A 23,599-nucleotide genomic window follows, 5' to 3' on the forward strand; every position below is an offset into this window, starting at 1 on the left:
TTGTTGTTGTTTTTAGTTTAGTTTTATTTTTCAGTAAATGACCAGAGCTTTGCCAGGCTTTGAATCAGATTCCAGGAGTTTATAATACTATAATATTATTGAGGTGAGCTTTGGAATGATTTTGTCTTCTACATTTGATTTAATGTATAGAAAATGTAAAATCACCCCTTTATAAGTTGCTGCTTTATGGTTTCAAAATACTACAAACATCCATAGTTTCTTTTTTTTTTAAGATTTTATTTATTTATTTGAGAGAGAGAGAGACAAAGAGAGCGAGAGAGAGCACAAGTGGGGAGGAGAGGGAGAAGCAGGCCCCCACTGAGTAGGGAGCCCAACATGGGGCTCGATCCCAGGACCCTGAGATCATGACCTGAGCCAAAGGCAGACGCTTAACCAGCTGAGCCACCCAGGTGCCCCACATTCATAGCTTCTACATAATATCAGTCTTCATATAGAAGAAAATGCCTAAAGAGTCCTAATAATATCAGAAGCCACACATTGTACTCGTCCAAGATGAGATTCCATGTCCATATTAATGGACAGCTTTTACCTAGTATCTGACCTCCTCTATCTGTACCCATTTAGCCATCGTAGGTGCTACAAATAGCAGAATTTGACAACAGCCTTTTACAATGAGTGCCCAAATAAGGTGGGGAAAAAGTACAATGATACATAATGAATGTGTGAATTCACTTCTAACTACATGGAAAATACTCAACTATGGTAAATACAAGCAAATCCAAACACGGTCTTACGTTTTTCTTAAAATGAGGTTATAGTTATCTATTTTAACTGGCTTTTCATGAGACATTTATTCAGATGACATTTTTAGTCTATTTTGGAATGTTATTAATAACAGACCTGCTTATATGGAATGCAAGATTAACAACATTCCTGAAAGCATAGAAGAAACTTTTCATTCATATGTTATTGTTATAAGAGAAGCAGATGTTATAAAATTTCAGAACTTGCAACCCAGCTAATCATTTACAACTTCCTCATCCAAAAATTTATTTATTAGTAGTTTTAATATTTTAGACCAGCAAATATTGCTGTAGTCTGAGAAGATATCATATGATGTCATCTGTAAAAATATAATTGCTGTTTTCTGATTGTACCAGGCTAAACTGTGGGAACTTCCACTCTGTCTTCCCCCCTCTGGGAACAGAATTAGTGTTTTTATTATGACAAAGTAGAGAGAAGAAAACAAGGCTCATGGGTTTTCAAGGCTCATTGTTTATTTAATCTTTCAAAACACCTCTTCCTTGGAACAGAAATTAAGTAATAACTATTGAGAAAAGCATTACTTCAAGATAGAGAAACCATGGTGTTCTGCTGCTCCTTTGGCTAAGGATTATTTTCTGATCCAGTTGGAGGCTCTGGAGAGTGAGCTATGGTAGACTCATTAAGGAAGATTATAGCAATCCAACTTGGAAAATGGAGTAGAACTTTATTGCCAGCTGGAGATGAAAGATATTTCTAGTTCTTACAGCAATCAAAGTTCAGAAACAGTAAAACAAACAAAAAATGTACAACTGGTAGACTATTTTGCTGCTGGAAACTAGACAAAGTTTCCTTTTACTGGAGAGGCTACATTTTCTCGATAGTTTAGCAAATGATTTTCCCCTAACAATTGTTAACACATCACATTAGCCCAGGAAAATCTTGATCCAGCTGAAGTCCATCCATATTTCTACACCCTGTTGGCTTGGGTAATAGTAAGGACTTCCATCACCAAAATGGCACATATTTAGCTTAAATGCCCCTTTCTTTTTAATTTTACACAATCCACCTTAGTATTGTTTTTATGTTTATTATTAATGTTGTTTTCCTCAAGGTTCCATGTATCATGTGGCATTATTTGCTTTCTTATCTTATCTGAATTCTTTGTCCCAGAATACCTCCTCACTTTATAAACTTCTTGAATATGAAGTTATTCTATTTGTACGTCCTTTTTAAAAAACACTGAGCATGTCGCTTTTACATAGCAACTACTCAATAAAAGTTTATTGAATAAACAAAAGTATGCTTTCCTGAATGAATAAATGAATAGGTGAATCTATTTATGTGTGTTCTTTTATACTAAGGGAGATTCAAAGACACTGTTAAAATGGATAAAATGTCCACCATGGTAGCATTTAATTACTACTTCAATGTATTTAGTTTTCATATGTTTGGTTTAAATGAAATTATCGATGGGAATGTTCCAGGAGAGTCACTGTTTAGGATCCTCACATAAATTACTAGGGAAAATAAATTTAAATGCCAAATCATAAGATTTAATAAGCTAATGTTGGTAAAGCACTTAAGTATGCCTGACACATAGCAAGCACTAGACAAGAGCTTATTAAATAAAGTAGATCACTGACTGATCTCAGTGATCACTGAAGAAATAGCTTGCATATGTTCTTGTGCACATAATCAAGAATCATAAATGAAAGGCTGAAACAGTAGTTGACACAGAGTAGGTTTTGTATTACAAAATCAAAATTTTATGTTTAATGAATTTATGTTGAATTGAACTAATTTTGTAAAATTAGTTTTAAAACATTAAAATCTAGACCTGAAACTTCTGCATTGATTTGAAATTTTATTTCCTTATTCAACCTATTCCTTTTTTCTCCTCATGGAAGCCATGGATTATAGTGGTTATTCAATAGATGTTCAAAGGAAGTAACAATTAAGTCCCCCACCTATACATATTCTTACAGAGAATCACTTATCTTTTGAGCTCAATTTCCTATCTAACTTTATATACTCTTGACTTCTTCATCTTCTAGACTTTCTCCTGCACCAAAGCAATTCCTGACCCTTAATCAGCCCTATGAATTATTATTTCTTCCCTGCTCATTGTTTACCTTTATTGCCAGGTTCTGTTTACATCCATTAGAAGAGCTAACTAAGTAGGTTGCTTTACCCTGGGCTGAGCTCCTGAGGACACTTAGAATCACAGGGAACAGGAAAGGAAGTGGAAGGGGATGCCCATCAAGAACAGAATTGCACTCAAGGATAATTGCAAAATACCAGTAGAGAAGAAATGTTATACTGGTCAAGTTGGAGAGATAAATGTAGGCCATAAACAAGAAACAAATGAGCAGGATAAATCATGGAAGGAAGGACATATGAAGAACTGTGAGGAAAGAGGGTCCATTAATTTGTTAATAACAAAATTGGCTTTGCTAGAGTTGGAATTGATGCTTCAACTTGAATTAAGGCCTGAAGTTTAAGGTAGAGTCTTCTCAAATACATAGTACTTCCAGAAAATAAAAGGCATTTATTAAAAACAAAACAAAAAAAGTGTTCAATATCCTTTATGTGCCAGAATTTGAATCTGTATAAGCAAATGAACAAAAATATGTCCTTACAAAGTTTACACCCCAACAAGGAAGTCACACATACAACAAAAATAATTATATAAATTCAGGGCATGATGAGAATACACAGCAGGGACAATTCAACATATTCTTGGAGCTTGATCAATAAGGATTTACCTAGCATACTGACATTTAAGATGAAATCTAACTATCCTTTTTAGCCCAATTTCAGCTAGACCCCCCCCATAGCTACTTGCTAATGTTTCTAGTCATCTCTAATGAGATGCTTGTTGCATTTTCTATAGCAATTAATAAAAAATGCTTCTGGCTCACCCTGAGGTTTCCATCTTTATCCTCACCCCCTACTCTTGTGCAGATCTCTCCCACCATAGTTCTGGGTGAAGGAGATCTTCCAGCATAGACCTTTTAATTCTTGTTTTTAATTTGATCACAACATTTACTATTTTCATCTGTTTCTCCGTAGAGACCCCAGCTTCAAAAGGATTTGACCTCTTCTTTTTTAGTCCAAGGTAAATCTTTCCACATAAGACTTATTCTTACCTACATTAATCAGGACATGGTTCTTTCAATTACTCTTTCTCTTACACCTTACACTTATAATCTTTCTCTGTTGACTACTTTCCCTGTACCATCCACTGTGCTCAGGCTATTTCTGTTAAATCTGATAAGCTTTTAACCTCCTTTGTTTCTTGGACTGACTTTTGAGGAAAGTAATCCAATTCGCTGCCTTTGTTTGTTCACTATCAACCTATTCAGTAAATGGCTCAGTGTCTGCCATCTGCTTCTGTCCATCTATTAGAACCTCTCTCGGAGGCCACTGATGATCTACTTACTGTTTACCAATCGCTGTCTGTACCAGTAGAGAAGAAATGTTCTCAGTCTCAGTCTTTAGCCTCCAAGTAGTATCTGTTCCTCCGAACTATCTCCCCTTGAAATTCATTTCATCATGACTTGCACTCTCCTAGGCTTTCTTTTCTTTTCTTTTCTCTTTTCTTTTCTTATCTCTGTCTACTCAATATTTGCCTCTTTCACTGACTCAGAAGACCTTTGAGACAAAGGCAAGCTGGAACCTAATTGCATTGCTCAGTCTGCAGGGTGTTTCCCTGAACATATTTATGTATTTGGTAAATACTTTTTATATAGTGCTTAACATGCACTGGAGCATACTCCAAACACTAACACTTTGAATTCTCACAATAACCCTATGAAGATTAAAAAACAGAGAGACTGAGGCACAAAGAGTTTAAGCGACTTGTTCAAGGTTGTATAGATAGTGTTTTGACTGGCATTCTGGCCTGGAGGTTACGACCTTAGAAATTATGCTGCCTCTGGCATTGCTGCACATTAACACAAACTTGCCTTTGCTGGGAAGTCTTGCTACCCAAATGTCTTCTACCATGTCCCAAACCAGTCCTAGGCATCTGTGTCTCTCCACATACCCTATAATGTGGACCTACTGTAAAGGAGCTCTTAATCATGTCCACCAAAAAGTCACCGGATACAGTTCAGGGAGTCCATTAATTTAGATAAGAAAGGACATCTAAGTAACTTCTAAAGGAAATTTAATATTTCCTTAAAATATTCATATAGGCTACAAAGCATAGTGGTATTAACAATACCATTAATTTGGCTCAGCTGGAAAACATAGACAGTTTATGTCACATTAAATATTGCTTGGAGTCATCATATTGAAATTATGACAGTTATTAGACCCACCACTAGATCTTATCTAATTATTAAAAGGCAAGCACTTTTATTAATATATAACATTTTAAATTATTTTGATAGCTCTATTTCAAACTAATTGATCTCTATTTTAATTTATGTATTTTATTTTATGTATGTAAAATCATTATTCTGAGAAGGGGTCCGTAGGCTTCACTAAAATACCAAAGTGTTCCATGGCACAACATAACTTGGAAAACTGCTTCAGTCTTCTCTACACTTACATCTTCTCTGTTCTTTCTACCCAGTCAGATTGGATTTTTAGTGATAACACTTGGAACTTATCTAGAATTCTATCCTTTCCCAAACCCAGAATCGTATTTTCAACATTCTGTAGACTTTGCCTGACTACAAACATCTCAATCTCAAATAAGAGGATCCCTCATCTACCCTCACTAATATTCTTCTCTTCCTAGTGCCCACCTGTCTATGACTAGCATTTCTATATTTTCTGTTGTTTAGACTAAAAACTTGGTGAACACTCTTGATTCTTTACTGTTCATTTTTAGTTCCAATAAAATATTTTTGTTGTTTTTTCCATTGTCTTGCTGATAACTCATGTATTTGTCTTTTTTTCATTCTAGATATTACTGCCTTCATTTTTGTGACACTTGGACAAATGCAGTAGTCTGTCCTTGCTTTCTATTTCCCTCTCTTAATTCTTTTTTTTTTAAATTTTTTATTGTTATGTTAATCACCATACATTACATCATTAGTTTTTGATGTAGTGTTCCATGATTCATTGTTTGCGTATAACACCCAGTGCTCCATGCAGAACGTGCCCTCTTTAATACCCATCACCAGGCTAACCCATCCCCCCACCCCCTCCCCTCTAGAACCCTCAGTTTGTTTTTCAGAGTCCATCGTCTCTCATGGTTCGTCTCCCCCTCCAGTTTCCCCCCTTCATTCTTCCCCTCCTGGTATCTTCTTCTTTTTTTTTTCTTAACATATATTGCATTATTTGTTTCAGAAGTACAGATCTGTGATTCAACAGTCTTGCACAATTCACAGCGCTCACCATAGCACATACCCTCCCCAATGTCTATCACCCAGCCACCCCATCCCTCCCACCCCCCACCACTCCAGCAACGCTCAGTTTGCTTCCTGAGATTAAGACTTCCTCATATCCCTCTCTTAATTCTTGTTGCCACCTCCAGAACTCTAAGTAGAATGTCATAGAAATAAAGGCTGTCTGCACATCTCTTTATAGACATAAATATATTTTTAACTATAAAGTACAACTTAAAAAATACACTCAAGTATCAAAAGGAAAATAAATATCTATACAACCCTACCTTTAGAGGTATTTTAATCAAGTATTTTAAAAGAAATTAATATGTGTTACATATATATTATATATGCTATAAATATACATAATCACCTACAATTTTTAATAAACATATCTTTGAGTGATTTCTTGGGTCATTAACTTAATATTAAATTGCAATACAATATGCTGTAATTTGTATAGCTGCTACTCTTTTTTTTTTTATTTGGATTGTTTCTAGTTAGTGCAATTACAAATGATCATGTTTTGGCTGTTATTTAAAATTGTCTTTCCATGATCCCTTCTTGTGGAAATCCAGAAATTTTTGAAATCCGTCTCAAATGTCATTAAGTCTCTTCTCTTGCTCTCTCCACATACCCCAACCATATAGAAAACTCTCCAAGACTATATCACGCCTTATTTGGTTCTGTCTCTCCACACATAGTGGGTGACACAAGGAACATTAAGCTTCTGGAGCAAAGGTTAGAATCTGTCAGAGGCCATTGGGCATCTTACACTTTGAATTCTCACACTCAGTAAATGAAGTTAGTAAGAAATGCCTGAGGAAAAGTTGAGAGGCAAAAATAGTTTCTCAGTTGAAATAGTTACATAGTAAAGTTAATGTACTTATGATTCCATAGCAGAAAAAAAAAAGCTTCAAAGTAACCTCCCTAAAGAATAACCCTGTTAAAGAAGAAAAAAGAGAAATTACAGGTTTTTACCATCATCCAGAATGCTTAACAGTTATAAAACACACACACACACACACACACACACTCACATACAAACTGATTAATGATTTCACACCAACAGGGAGTTTCTTGAATATGTGTTAATCTGGTACTCGTTGTTTTCCTTCTAAAAGATCAAGAATATTAAATTCCTTCTTAACTCTCCAAAAAGAGAGAGAGAACAAGAAAGCAAGACAAATGCTGGGTGCATGTAAAAGCGAGGTATGTTCAGGAAGATCAGTGAATGATAATGTCAGCATTCTACAGATGAGAAGAAAGAGAATCTCTTTTGGTTTTTATATTTTCTACATCTCTATAGGAGTTACAGGCTCACAGATCATAGAATATATAAATAAATCTGAAAAGACTGTTGTTTAAATACTATTCAGTTGCAGTCAAGGAAACTGAAATTATATTTAACTGTTCAACAATTTGTATGGTTTATTTCATAATGCATTTTTAATCTTTTTAAATATGTTTTATTTATTTGTTCATTTTAGAGAGACAGAGTGCTTGCGAGGAGCAGGAGGAAAAGGAGCTCCAACATGGAGCTGACACAGGGCTCCATCTCACGACCCTGAGATCATGACCTGAGCTGAAACCAAGAGTCAGATGCTTAACTGACTGAGCCACCCAGATGCCCCTTAATCATTTTTTAAAAGAAATCTAAAATGAAGAATTTTTTAGATAGATACTGCTATAGATGGGAGTGTTAGAAACCACTTAAAGTTCTGGTATTCAGTATGTGTAGAAGAGATAAACAATACCGAATGCTGCTTATTGAGGTTTATTCCAGTTTGGGTATGTTTTACACATTTACAGATGTATTAGGGAATATATTCCACCATGTAATTAATGCTAATTTCTGCTGGCACTCGTCGTCCAAATTTGAGTGGGAATAATGCTACCAAAATATAATATTTCTTGATATCTCCACTCCCTGTGACAGATGATTGTATTTAATTTTAAAGACTTCTAAAATTATTTTATTATAACTTAATAAAGCATTACTATATTGAAAAGAAAGGAATAGTTTGATGTGGCCAAATATTTCTTTAAAGTGCCAAAGCTTGAAGGAGAGAAGCTCAACTTCAAAGTCAACTAATAGATGCTAGATTAAAGAAGGAATGTAGGCTCAGATTAAAATCTTTGAGAAGGAATGAATTATTGAGGGTAATGGGGGTAGGGCAAAATGATAGGACTGCCTGGCAGGTGGCGTGTAATTGAGACGAAATATCAGAGAAAAATGCTCAGCAAGTTCACACCCTAAAAGACACTTTATTAAGAATCTGGTGAAACATTTAGTATGGACCAACTGACAGAGATTTCACTGTACACGTTATAGTATGTGTCCTAGTTTTTGGTGTTTTTGCTATTTGTTTTATTTTAGTTTTTTCCATCATCGTATTGTGCCAACAGATTGGTCTCTTAAAACAGTCTTCAGAATCGCACTGATTACTGTTTATATTCAGCATGATGTATTAATTTAAATAATTCTCAATTTTTCAGTCAAGACAGCTATTGTACAAGCAATATAGAATTTTCTATGATATATAGATATTAACAAGGAGCAGGACTTCCCTTGAGCCTATGAAGTAAAAGACAAACTAAAATCCTGGTCATTCTAGGTATACTTAATAGAGACACAGAGCATATCAGGCACATCAACTCCTCCTTCTCATAGCCTCTACCTCAGGAGACCCCTGTCAATACTCTTTCCTGATAAAGGTGATGGAAAGAAAGGGTGTTATCATTTCTTGGGCACCCTGGAGTACTGTCTTCCATGTTTTCTCCCTATGAAATGTGCTTTTCTCCAAAGGTTAGCTGACTGAAAATGTCTTTTAAGTGATCACTATAGTCAATACACTGTGTCAACAGCCAGTATGCACATGAAGGCCAAATACTAATACTGACAGATAATGTTTATTTACAAATATTATTTATAAGATTTGTATGAATTTCTGACTATACATTAATCTGTTTCATTGATGTTAAAATCCACTTCATAACTCTGTTAAAAATTTATATGAAAAAATTCTTAGAATTTTGACCATGAGAAATGTTAACATGTCACCAGTTTTGTGTTTGACACAAAGCTTAGTATTGCTAATATAATTTTGTTTGCTTTGTATCTGTTACAGGTACAGACTTAGGCAAAATCTGCTTCAATAAAATTCATATTTAATATTGATAAACAACACATTAATTTCTCAAGAGTTTGGTTATTGAACTTAATAAGTGCTGTATTTGAGAAGAGTCAATTATTAATTGTATGTATAATGAAATAAGATAATAAGTTTTAAAAATTAATATTTTAATAATACTTATTCAGAACTCCCAGAACAGCAAACATCATGCTGGTACAACTAGTTAGGGATGATTGCCTTTATTTTTTATGGGTCCTTTTGTAAAAACATACAAAAATATAACCTCTCACAGGAAAAGGAGACATGATAAGACAAATATAGCCAGTTTCTGATTAGATGCAATTGCTCTTTGACCTAGAGGATATAGGCAGGAAAGGACTCATGGAGAGGAAGCAAAAAGGAAAGACTGAGATCATGAAAGAAAAACTTTCAATTCACTATTTTGTTTGGATCCAGACCTAAAGAACCTTCATGAGCTAATCCTTCAGTGAAGGAACAATAGCCTTTGCTATATACTTCCTAGTGATGAAAATTCTTTGTTTCCAAAAAGTTCTGAACTGCCAATATGATGTTCTCCCCAACTTAAACTATAGTTAAGAATGCCAAGTATGTGACAATAGATATGATAGCATCTTGTTATTCTTGTGAATAATTTTCAAAAAAATCTGAATATTCAATTCTGCTAAGCAAAACCAGTGATTCCAATCTGATTATGTTTAGTCTACAGCTCATCTTTGGGGCAAGCATTTTAAGAACATATGTCAATTATTAGCTGAAAAACTACTGGATGCCAGAGATTTAGAAACTTTAAAAATATTGTAGAACTCATCTCTAGTTATTGTAACTAATATAACAATAACACAAAAATAAATTTTTACTATAATACTTCCAAAAAGAAAATTCGTGGCTACAAATCACCCATTTTTTACTTTCTATATTTAACATTTTCCTTTCAAAAGAATCTGAAATAAAATGGGCTCAACTCTGTCATCATCATCTTGACTCACGGCCTTCACTGCAATTACCACAGTGAATTTGTGCCAAAACTACAGGCTTCTCTGACAGTGTAATATTTGAGGTGTTATATGAAGACTTTGTCCATACTGATGGTAGTTTCAGAACCCTAATTGTCTAGCAAGATCATTTCTAGGTCTTCAACCAGCTTTCTGGGCAAAATGGCAATGTGAAGTTTTTTCTAGTACTTTTCACTTTCTTCCTCCTCAGGTACTGCTCACAGCACCAATCTGCGCTCAACCCTCCTTGTAAATCCATTCACAGAGGACAGAGTCTCTAGGTGGCCTCTTGATTTTCAAAGCCACCCATCCCTTTGTGATTTATCTAGGCCCAGTCTTTCTAAAGTAACTGCTGATTCCCACAGTTTTGTTTATATATATATATATATATATATATATATATATGACAAGAAGATTGATTAAAATCAATGTAGATTTCACTTTCTAACCTGTATCTTGATATACTTCTTTTAGCTTCCCAATCTGAATTTTGTTCTCTGTCTGTTTTTTTTTTATCATTATGGATCATTGTGGATGTTATCAATAGACATTTTGATTGTTAGTGATAATTTAGAGTGGTTATGCTTCAGACATCAAAAATAGCTGATGTTAATAAATTAATAGCTAGCATATTTTGAGCACTTAGTGTATTTCAGGAACGTAAGGTACTCTATACATATTAGTTCACCTAAAACTTGCAACAACTCTTGGGTAGGTAGTATTATCTGTATTTTATATTATGTTATGTTCCCATTCCAGTCTTAATTTTATTTAGTTGTTCCAAAGTTTTGACTGAAGCAAAAGAAGCATCCAGTATTCTCCCATTCACCCTTTCTTGGCATTGTGCCAAGTGTTTCAGACTCAGTGGAAATCTCAAAGTTTCATAGTAATAATAGATAGGAAGACCATGGTCCCATTCTGACCATTTGTGCCTGTAGTCTCAGTGTGACCATTAATTGTTCAAACCAGGGCACTTGAGATTGAAAGTGTTCTGCTTTAGACAATAAAATATGTGGTCACCTCATTAATAGCTAACATTTATTATATGAAAGAAACATCTTAAATACTTTACATGTAATGTATTAACTTATTTAATTCTCACAACTTTTTGAGATACATACGATTATTATAGTACTTTTTTATGAATGGAGAAGGTAAAGAAAAAGAAGTTTAGTCAGTGATGGAAGGCACATAGGTAGTAAAAGTTATAAACCCAGACCATGTTGCTCCAAGTCTATGTTTAATTCTACCAAGTTTGAAAACTTTTCATTATAAACTCTGTTATATTTTTGATCTCTCATCCTACTATTGTAAATGATGACATGCCTTCAGTCTCAGGTTAGTCTCTTCCTGAAATCATCTCTCCTTGCCACTCTGCTTCCAATAATGACACCACCATTCATTCATTCACTTAGCCAACGTAAGCAAAATGTGCTTCAGCTCAACACCGTGTATCCAGCCTGATCTTCCAGTCACTTACAACTTTACAGTCATCCTTGACTTCTTCCATCCTCCCAAAGGCAAATTTTATAAATTCTTCTCTGGAAGTCATGAAAGTCAAAAATTAATCAGATAGCTATAATCTAACAATTAAAAACAAAAAGTGTTGGCAAGGATATGGAGAAATGGAGCCTTCATGCACTGTTGGTCAGAATATAACATGGTGGAGCCCCTTTAGAAAAAAGATTGACAATATCCTGAAAAATTAAAAGCAAAATTTCCATATGACCCAGGACTTCTACTCCTAATTGTATTCCCAAGAGAACTGAAACATATGTCCAAACAAAAACTTTTACATGGATATTCATAAGAGCATTATTTATAATAGCTAAAAGTAGAAACAACCCAAATATCTGTCAGTTGATGAACAGATAAACAAAATGTTGTGTGTCCATACAGTGAGCTATACAAACGAATGAAATATACTAAGTAAAAAAATCCAGACACAAAGTCCAGATGTTTTGTGATTCTATTTACATGAAATGTCCAGAATAGGTAAAACCATAGAGACAGAAAGATTAGTGGTTGCCGGAGGTTGAGGATGGGTGATGGTGATTGACTGCTAATGTGTATAAGGTTTCTTTTTGGAGGGATGAAATATTCTGGAATTAATTAGTGAAACTGGTTGCACAATCTTATGAATATACTACAACCACTGAATTGTATACTCTAAATTGGGAAATTTTATAGTATGTGAAAGATTAATCGGAGAAAAATGCATGACAAAGTGAAACTTTAATTTTTCTTTCCGATTTTTAATAAAATAAAATAATAGCTAACATGTTTATTTCAATTTTGGGGGAAAATAACTCATAGTTTTTACAAACTAGATTTGCTAAGTCATCCAATATTATTTAAGTATCACTCTCTATGATTTAATTAGCTTTTAAATGTTTTTTTGTTTTTGTTTTTGTTTTTGTTTTAAGATTTTATTTATCTGAGGGCGCCTGGGTGGCTCAGTTGGTTAAGCGACTGCCTTCGGCTCAGGTCATGATCCTGGAGTCCCGGGATCGAGTCCCACGTCGGACTCCCTGCTTGGCGGGGAGTCTGCTTCTCCCTCTGACCCTCTTTCCTTTCGTGCTTTCTATCTCTCATTCTCTCTCTCTCTGAAATAAATAAATAAAATTAAAAAAAAAAAAAAGAAACCCAGAGTGTTTGTAAAAAAACCTGGTTCCCGGCAGTAACACCACTTAAAAAAAAAAAAAAGATTTTATTTATCTGACAGAGAGAGGGAGAGCACAAGCATGGGGAGTAGCAGGAAGGGGGAGAAGTAGGCTCCTGCTGAGCAGAGAGCCCTACCTGGGGATCGATCCTGGAATCTCGGGATCATGACCTGAGCTGAAGGCAGACGCTTAACCAAGTGAGCCACCCAGGGGCCTCTCTAATCAGCTTTTTTTTTAAATACATTTTTTTAAATTTTATTTATTTTTGAGAGAGAGAGAAAATGACAGAGAGAGAGAATGAGAGGGGTGAGGGGCGCCTGGGTGGCTCAGTTGGTTAAGCAACTGCCTTTGGCTCAGGTCATGATCCTGGAGTCCTGGGATCGAGACCCGCATCGGGCTCCCTGCTCAGCAGGTAGTCTGCTTCTCCCTCTGACCCTCACCCCTCTAATTAGCTTTTAAAAATAGTTTTAGAAATTATTTCTATTTAGCCAATTGACTGATAATTGCCATTAAAAACCGCCATTAAAAATGGGTTAATTTTTTTAAAAAAGATTTTATTTATTTATTTGACAGAGAGAGTGAGAGAGAGAGAGCACAAGCAGGGGGAGTGGCAGGCAGAGGAAAAAGCAGGCTCCCTGATGAGCAAGGAGCCCGAAGTGGGATTCGATCCCAGGACCCTGGGATCATGACCTGAGCTGAAGGCATACGCTTAACGACTGAGCCACCCAGGTATCCCATGAAAATGGGCTAATTAAAATCTCAAAAACATCATGATAAAGTCAAAATATTGTAGTCTGTACAGAAACATTTAAATAAAGTGTTTTGATTTTTAAATTAACATTTTATGTAGTAAATATATAAAAGATAACTTTTTATTATACTATAATTATATTAACTTTAGAGAAAGTTTACACTGTTGTGAATATCTCTGCCATTATCTCACTTTATTTGTAGTACGAGAATAAAACCATCTTATAAAACTACGTTGATTTCTCTTTTTTAAAGGTTTTATTTATTTATTTGACAGAAAGAGACAGCAAGAGAGGGAAAACAAGCAGGGGGAGTTGGAGAGGGAGAAGCAGGCTTCCCGCTGAGCAGGGGCCTGATGTGGATCTCGATCCCAGGACCCTGAGATCATGACCTGAGCGGAAGGCAGATGCTTAACAACTGAGCCACCCCGGTGCCCCGTAACATTCTGTTGATTTCTACAATGGTCTTGGAAAACCATAATTTTTGTTTCCAAAAACTGCCAAAGTGTCTAAGGAAACAGAAACATAAGCCTGATGCTCAGTAATCACAAATAAATAGATAAACAAATTGATCACCTCTGAAAATTAAAGGGGCACTCAATTTAGAGAGGAGCCTTTAAAGTTTTTGTTGTTTATTATTTCATTATTTATTTAAATGACTACAAAATTCAGTATGATACCCATTAGTTTTAATGGGTAGGAATTTAAAGTGGACATTTTACGTTCAATATAAAGGTTCTATTAATAACAATCTAAAGAACGGTATTAAGTGGTGTGACTTCGCTTTAGTTTTTACACGTGGGCTTTTTCTAAAGCCTAACAGCTAACTTTTGTGGTTCCAGTAGTACCCTGCCAACTCCCATGGTATGGGCACAGAAAAAGTCTCGTCAGAGCAGAAAGCTTTCTTTTGGGTTTTCATACAGTACTTACCTTGCGTTCAGCCAAGGTAAGCAAAAATGTGTTTTAGCTCAACTGTGTGGTCAGCCTAAACCGGCTGTGGGGCTCTGGCTCTCGGATTTGCAGTCCACCAGCTCCCCAGCTGGGCCTACTCCTCCTAGTTAATAATAGGAGTCAGGTCTACTCTAAATCTTGCTGTTTGTAATGGAAGCAGGTTTTGCTTACTTGGAATTATTTTTAAATAATTTCCCTTGCAACCCAGTTGTGATGAAGCTTTAGTGTCCACTAACATAAGTTCTATGCCTTTGAGACATCTGTGGTCCAGTTCTCCTTTAGAGCACAGTGAAAGCATTGATAAGAAGGGCACTTCAGTGCTGCAGAGCTAAAGGCAGGAAAATTAAAAAATGTCTAATATGTATGTGTGTGTGTGTGTGTGTGTGTGTGTGCTGTATGTGTTTGTGTGTGTATATGCACAGATCTCTTGAAACTAAATCTATGCTTCCCTCTTTCTAAAAATCATATGCTCCCCCTTTCTAAAAATAGATATATTATACTTACTAAATATATATTTATGTTACAAATATAATTTACAATATACATTAAGATACATAATTTATTAATATGTACTATATATTATATAAAATGTATACATTATTTTTTAAGAAGGGGAAGCATATTTTCTACTTTTCTTCACTCACCTACGCATATAGCAAATCACTTACATAGTTCCTAAGCCAACAAGATAATCTTTAAGGGACACCAGTAGAAACTCCTTAGTAAAAAGTACTATCTAACAGTTCTTAGGCTGTTCTGTTCGCCTTTTCTGTGAAACTAGTGCAAAAGCTTTTTTTTTTTTTTGGAGTAAGTAATGGGGAATACAAGTGACCATCTCAGACACAAAATCCCAGGCATGAGAGCCTCTTTCCACAGCAATTCAGTCTTGCCAGACACAGAAGTGTTTCAAGGTTGGGGAGAAATTGTGGTTGTCTATTCTGGTAAATCCGTAGGGAGGGACCAGGGAGAGTTTACCAGCTGACTAGTGCCTCGGTGCCTTTAAGTGGTCCTTGCTTGAGTCCAAATCCAATAGTTTTAGGACAAGAGAATCATTTTTTTGGTTTCTCCTTTGCTGTGTCTGTTCTAAGCCTAGGTAAGATGGCCGTGGAAATAAGAAAGCCTTACAAAAGACGATAACTAAGTTTTGTCTGTTTTAAATAATTGTTTGAAACAATGATCTCAGATTCTACCTGGTAGAGTAGAGAAAGAGAACTGGGCTTGAAGTTTAAGAATAATTTTGTTTTTTAGTATCGATCATGCTACTTACAATTGAGTGATGTGCTCACTTAACTTCTCTGAGCCTCCGTGTCCTCATATAAGATGGGAACAATACTATGTAACTTGGTATGAATAATAAATGGGATAATGTGGGTCAAAATAATCATTTAAATTCTGTCTAAATATAAATTTATCATTATCCTTTGATCCCTTCCCTTCCTCAAATCATCCAGACTCATTTCCTCTTTGGCAATCCACATATTTATCTTTTTATTTTTTGAAGTTTTTATTTGTTTATTTGACAGAGAGAGAGAGCGAGCACAAGCAGGGGAGTGGCAGGGGCAGAGGGAGAAGCAGGCTCCCCGCTCAGCAGGAGCCTCACGCGGGGCTCCACCCCAGGACCTGGGACCATGACCGGAGCCGAAGGCAGACGCTTAACGACTGAGCCACCCAGGCGCCCCTCACATGTTTGTTTTTTACATTTTTCGCATAAAAGGTAAAAGATGAAACCCAGATATCATGCTCAGCTATAGTGACTATGTAACTATAGATTTTGGCCTTTCTTAATGTTCTTTTAAAAAATGACCTTTTAATGTTATTAAAATGAATATCTTGATTGTAAGTTGCCTCATACACCTTACATAAATTACTGAGGTGTGAATTAAAGCAATGCCACTCAGAATAATTTAATTAATGTTAAAAAGATGATAATGTATGGTATCAATTTCATAATTATCTGATGGCTTAGAATTCTAGGTTGCTTTATAAAATAATTATCTATTAATTTATTTTATGATTTTTGTTGAAATTCTAAAACCAGCCTCGTGTCTTGCACTGAGCAAGTGCTAAACAAGATTTATTAAATGAATGTTGATTTTTTCATACTCAGTGTGTTCCAAGATGTTTAAAGCATTTTATAGAAAGACATACAACGTATAAGAAATGTTTTAACTGTAATGGTCTAGTGAGAAGTAAAACAATTTGTTGAATCTATAAATGAATAAATGAACAAGAGTGAATTTGCAACTTAAACTTTAGGGATTGTCCAACATGAGAATTACCTCTCAATTTATTAAGAAAATTTTTAAAACAACATACAGCTTTCAACTGCTAGGCGTGCCTCAACATCATAAATGGCACTCAGTGGCTATGCAAGCTTTATTAACAATAAATAACTTATTAATAATAAATCAGAGTCCAAATCCAAAATCAAATTTGAAGGAATTTCTGACTTCATTCTCACAGTAATCAAATTCTTCCATTAACAGTTTGTGACTGCACTTATACAAACAAATAAATAAAAGTGGAGCAGATCTGTCTTTAGACTGTATCAATCAATAATTTGATTCTTGAAGTTTTCTTGCCTGTTTTATGTGAAAATTTGCAGTCTCACTTACGGAGTTTATTAGCAAGAGAATAAAACATTTTACTTTTTCTTTAATATTTCATATTCCTCCATCTGACACGACTTACAGACATTTTATCTGGGACCTGAATAGATCATTGATGTAAATTATGTATAGACCTGTGTTTATATTTATTACACACAATCAGTCAGTCCAAATTTATTTCTTGATGGTCCCCTATATGCCAGGACTCCTCTAGGTGCTTGGGATTCAGCAAGTGAATGAATATGGCACTCCTCTGAAAAATTATTTGCAAGGAGAAAATGCAATGCTGCATAGTAGAATGCTTTTGTTTGTGTATCATCTTTTTCATAATTAACACATTTCTCATGATAGTCCGTTATAGACTAGTAAAGTCATTCATTTCTTGATTGTTTTCTCTTATATCAGTTCAGACTTTTTTTTAGTATTTCCCAAGTTTTTAACATACTAAGAGTCTAACTCCCCTATTTCAAATTTGGTCCCTCTTAAGTTCCATCTCCATTTTGCTAAATTGCTATTGGGCTGAAATGTCTGAATCTTTTCTGGACTCTTCATTGTTATAAAAATACAGTGACCACACAATGTGCTTTGGCACAACAAAGGGCCATTTTTGGTGTGTGTGGTGGTTCATGTTAGTTTAGAAAAACAAACTTTCTATGTCAATATATTATTTTGAGGTGCTATACAGTCATTCCATTCTCTTATTCTGTAATTATAAGATTTCTTAAGATAACTTATGTAAATAAATGTTATTATTTATCATAATAATGAAAACTGAAACAGGTGGATCACTAGGAAGTAAAATATGTCCATTTACTAGACTGGATATCTTGAATCCATTAAAAACTTACTTACAATATTCAAATCTTTACTAAAACTTTAAAAATGTGGGAATTACCTATAACATTAATATTGGTGCAGAAAGCAGGGTACATATCCATATATAAAGGAGCTGTATGACATTAGAATACAATACGCCAAAATATTAATGATATATATTATATGTAATACAATTTTGTCCTCATACCTCCTGATATTTTCCAAATTTTCTAGAGGCATATATTAATATTAATGTATAAAGCTTATGACTATTTACATAGTAAGTATCTAAAGATGAAAATATTGAAAATAAATACTTTTATAATTAGTAGCACTTTCAGTAGGAAAAGGTCCCATTTAGGAGTTGATTTATAACTAGTACCACAGTTTTTACTTTAACAGTTGATCCCATACAAATACCCATTCATTCAATAGATATTTCTTAAGCTCCCATAATGTGACAGTCACTGTTCTAGGTACTAAAGATGCATGAAAGAAAGGAAGAAGAAAGAAAGAAAGAAAGAAAGAAAGAAAGAAAGAAAGAAAGAAAGAAAGAAAGAAAGAAAGAAAGAAAGAAAGAAAAAAGAATTGCAATATCCATGCTCATAGTTGTAGTGTAGAGAAAGCAACACAAAAGAACTTTATGATAAAATCTATAGGGCATTTGATGATAAGTGCTATGGCTAAAAGGGTGATAGAAATGTCTACTGTGGGGAAAATTTTGAAAATTCAAATAAAGTAGTCAGAAAAAGCCTCAACCAACAGGGAACATCTGATTTAAGACTCAAGGTAGATGAAAGTTCAAGCTGAACAGATTTGGAGAAAGAGTATTACAAGAGGGAACAAGAACACAAATCCTGTCAGGGAGTCATTTGTAATGTACTGGCCAGTGTGTTGGTCCACTGTGGCTGGAACAAAATGAGGCAAGGTGATGGAGGAGATGGAGTAAGAGAGGCAACAAGAACCAGATAAATTAGGGCAATATAGCCATTATATGGACTTGGATTTTTACTGCTAATTAGATGTAAGGTCATAGGGGGGTTTAAAGAAGTGATAAGCCCATTTACAATTGCACCCAAAACCATAAGATACCTAGGAATAAATCTAACCAAAGAGGCAAAGAATCTGTACTCAGAAAACTATAAAATACTCATGAAAGAAATTGAGGAAGACAAAGAAATGGAAAAACGTTCCATGCTCATGGATTGGAAGAACAAATATTGTGAAGATATCAATGCTACCTAGAGCAATCTACACATTTAATGTAATCCATATCAAAATACCATCCACTTTTTTCGAAGAAATGGAACAAATAATGCTAAAATTTGTATGGAACCAGAAAAGACCCCGAATGTTGAAAAAGAAAAGCAAAGCTGGTGGCATCACAATTCCGGACTTCCAGCTCTATTACAAAGCTGTCATCATCAAGACAGTATGGTACTGGCACAAAAACAGACACATAGATCTATGGAACAGAATCGAGAGCCCAGAAATGGACCCTCAACTCTATGGTCAACTAATCTTCGACAAAGCAGGAAAGAATGTCCAGTGGAAAAAAAGACAGTCTCTTCAACAAATGGTATTAGAAAAAACATTGGACAGCCACATGCAGAAGAATGAAACTGGACCATTTCTTTATACCACACACAAAAATAGACTCAAAATGGATGAAAGACCTAAATGTGAGACAGGAATCCATCAATATCCTAAAGGAGAACACAGGCAGCAATCTCTTCGACCTCAGCTGCAGCAACTTCTTTCTAGAAACATCGCCAAAGGCAAGGGAAGCAAGGGCAAAAATGAACTATTGGGACTTCATCAAGACAAAAAGCTTTTGCACAGCAAAGGAAACAGTCAACAAAAACCAAAAGACAACAGACAGAATGGGAGAAGATATTTCCAAATGATATATCAGATAAAAGGCTAGTAGCCAAAATCTATAAAGAACTTATCAAACTCAACACCCAAAGAACAACTAATCCAATCAAGAAATGGGCAGAAGACATGAAGAGACATTTTTCCAAAGAAGACATCCAAATGGTCAACAAACACATGAAAAAGTGCTCAACATCACTCTGCATCAGGGAAATCCGAATCAAAACCTCAATGAGATACCACCTCACACCAGTCAGAATGGCTAAAATTAACAAGTCAGGAAATGACAGGTGTTGGTGAGGATGTGGAGAAAGGGGAACCCTCCTACACTGTTGGTGGGTATGCGAGCTGGTGCAGCCACTCTGAAAAACCGTATGGAGGTTCTTCAAAAAGTTGAAAATAGAGCTACCGTATGACCCAGCAATTGCACTACTGGGTATTTACCCCAAAGATACAAATGTAGTGATCTGAAGGGGTACGTGCACTCCAAAGTTAGGAGCAGCAATGTCCACAATAGCCAAACTGTGGAAAGAGCCAAGATGTTCATCAACGGATGAATGGATAAGGAAGATGTGACTGATACACACACACACGCATGCACACACACACACACAATGGAATATTATGCAGCCATTAAAAAAACTGAAATCTTGCCATTTGCAAGGACATGGATGGAGCTAGAGGGTATGATGCTAAGCGAAATAAGTCAATCAGAGAAAGACAAGTATCATATGATCTCACTGATGGAGAATTCTTAATCTCAGGAAGCAAACTGAGGGGTGCTGGACTGGTGGGGGGTGGGAGGGATGAGGTGGTTGGGTGATGGACATTGGTGAGGGTGTGTGCTATGGTGAGCACTGTGAATTGTGTAAGACTGATGAATCAGAGACCTGTACCTCTGAAACAAGATAGTAGGAAGGGAAAAATGAAGGGGGGGGAAGTTGGAGGGGAGATGAACCATGAGAGACTATGTAATCTGAGAAAAAAACTGAGGGTTTTAGAGGGGAGGGGGATGGGGGAATGGGTTAGCACTGTGATGGGTATTAAGGAGGGCATGTATTGAATGGAGCACTGGGTGTTACACACAAACAATGAATCATGGAACACTACATCAAAAACAAATGATATAATGTATTGTGACTAACAACATAATAAAATAAAATTAAAAAAATAAAGAAGTAATATGATCCAGCTAGCTTGTAAATGATCACTCTGGCTGCTCTATTTAAAATAACTCTGAAATTCGACAAACTTCACAGAAAATAAAGAAGCATGCGGGTGCCTGGGTGGCTCAGATGGTTAAGCAGCTGCCTTCAGCTCAGGTCATGATCTCCAGGTCCTGGCATCAAGCCCTGTGTGGGGCTCCCTGCTCCGCGGGGAGTCTACTTCTCCCTTTCCCTCTGCCTCTCTCCCTGCTTGTTGTCTCTCTGTCTCTCTGTCTGTCTCTCTCTCTGAAATGAATAAATAAAATCTTAAAAAAATAAAAAGAAAAGAAGCATGAATGGTGTGCTCTATATATTTCTATATATAGAAATTACATATACAAATATAATTTGATGTTCTTTAAAATAAGATATTGGGGTGCCTGGGTGGCTCAGAGGGTTAAGGGACTGAGTCTTGGTTTCCACTTGGGTCATGATCTCAGGGTGAAGGGATGGAGCCCCACATTGGGCTCCACACTTAGTGGGGAGTCTCCTTAAGATTCTGTCTGTCCCTCTCCCTCTGCCCCCCCCAAATTGCATGCACACTCTCTCCACTTCTGTCAAGTAATAAATAAATAAATCTTTAAAAAATAAATAAATGGAATCATAGAGTCAATATTCTTTTCTGTCTGATCTCTTTCATGCAATATGATGCTTTTAAGGCACATTCATTTTCTGTCTGTTATATTAGGTCATTCCATTTTATTTGAGTTATATTTCATTGTGTGAACATAAAGCAATATGTTTATCTATTTTCTTATTGATGAGCATGAAAGTTATTTCTGATGTTTTACTACTATGAATTACACTGCTACACAACACTTGTACAAGTCTTTTTGTGGATATATATTTCAATTACTTTTTGGTAAATACCTAAATCTAGAATTGCTAGGTTAGAATATGCATGTATATTTAAGTTTATAAGAAACTGTCAAAGAGTTTCCAAAGTATAAAATTTATAGTCCTGTAGCAATATGTAAGAGTTTCAAATCTTACATTTTCTCCATTTGGTCTTCTCAGTATTTTGTTGTTGTTGCTTTTTTTTATTAAATTTTAACTCAACTGGTGAGTATGTACTGGTATGTCATTTCCTGGTAAAGAAAATCTCAGAGAATTTGCCCTTGGCAGATCTGAATAAAGGAAATACTATATAAGTGAAGGAGATTAAGAGGTACAAACTTCTTGTTATAAAATAAGTATGTCACAAAGATGAAAAGTATAGCAAGTGCCCAATCCCACAACCCTGAGATCATGACCTGAGTGGAAACCAAGAGTTGGACACTCAACAAAGCCCGACCCAGATGCCCCGACAACACTTTCTTTCTTAATAGTGTTTGAAAAATTTAAAGGAGATTCCCTTTTAAGATAACCAGCTATTTAAAACCAAAAACATCAGAAATTTAAAAAGGGTATGTGCTATGAAGAGCTCTGTGAATTGTGTAAGACTGTTGAATCACAGACCTGTACCTCTGAAACAAATAATACATTGTAAGTTAGAAAAAAAAAAAAGAAGATAGCAGGAAGGGAAAAATGAAGGTGGGGAAGTCGGAAGGGGAGACAAAGCAGGAGAGACTATGGACTCTGAGAAACAAACTGAGGGTTCTAGAGGGGAGGGGGGTGGGGGATGGGTTGGCCCAGTGATGGGTATTAAAGAGGGAAAATAAATAAATAAATAAGTAAAATCTGAAAAAAGTGAAATTCAATTTATTCATTAAAAATTGTGAGTGCAAGATTGTTAATAATTTTTAAATAGATGAAATGGATATATTTTCCTGGAAAAACAACTCACAGAACTGACAAAAGAAGAAGTTAAAAATATGAAAACTCTATATATTTAATAAATTAAATTTGTAATCAAAAGTGTTCCCATAAGTAAAATTCTAGGACCACATGGTTTCTCTGGTGAATTATATCACTTACTTAAGAAATAAATTATACCGTTTTTATACGAACTTTTTCAGAAAGGAAAAGAAGTGGGAACACTTTCTAAATCATTTAATGAGAGCAGGATAATCCTGGTAACAAAACCTGAAAAAGATACAATAATGAAAGAAAATTAAAGATAAGCATCCCTTATGAATACAAACATAATAAATCTTCTACATATTATTGACAAATTAAATTCAGGAAAACATAAAATCATAATACATTTTTAGCAAATGAGCATTATCTTACAAATGCAAATTTGTTTAACATTTCAAACTTAATTTCTCATAGTGACAACATAAAGGAAAACAAAACTCAATAATTGTTGCAAATGCATTTAACAAAATTTAACACTGATTTAAAATGTAAAATATCAGAAAACAAGACAGAAAATTTCTTTATTCTAATGAAGCTCACCTATGAAAAATCTACAGAAACAACAGACTTAATTGTGAAATACTGACCTTTTTCCTTTTAAAAGTCAAGAGTTTTTGTACCCATAACTAAATTGGAAAGGAAGAGATATTTCTCACTTTAATTATGGATGACATGATTAATTATGTAGAAAGAAAATGGTATCTACTAGAACA

The sequence above is a fragment of the Callorhinus ursinus genome, unplaced genomic scaffold, assembly GCF_003265705.2.
Source record: "Callorhinus ursinus isolate GAN/ISIS: 27379988/994484 unplaced genomic scaffold, GSC_fseal_2.0 scaffold9, whole genome shotgun sequence".
Lineage (NCBI taxonomy): Eukaryota > Metazoa > Chordata > Mammalia > Carnivora > Otariidae > Callorhinus > Callorhinus ursinus.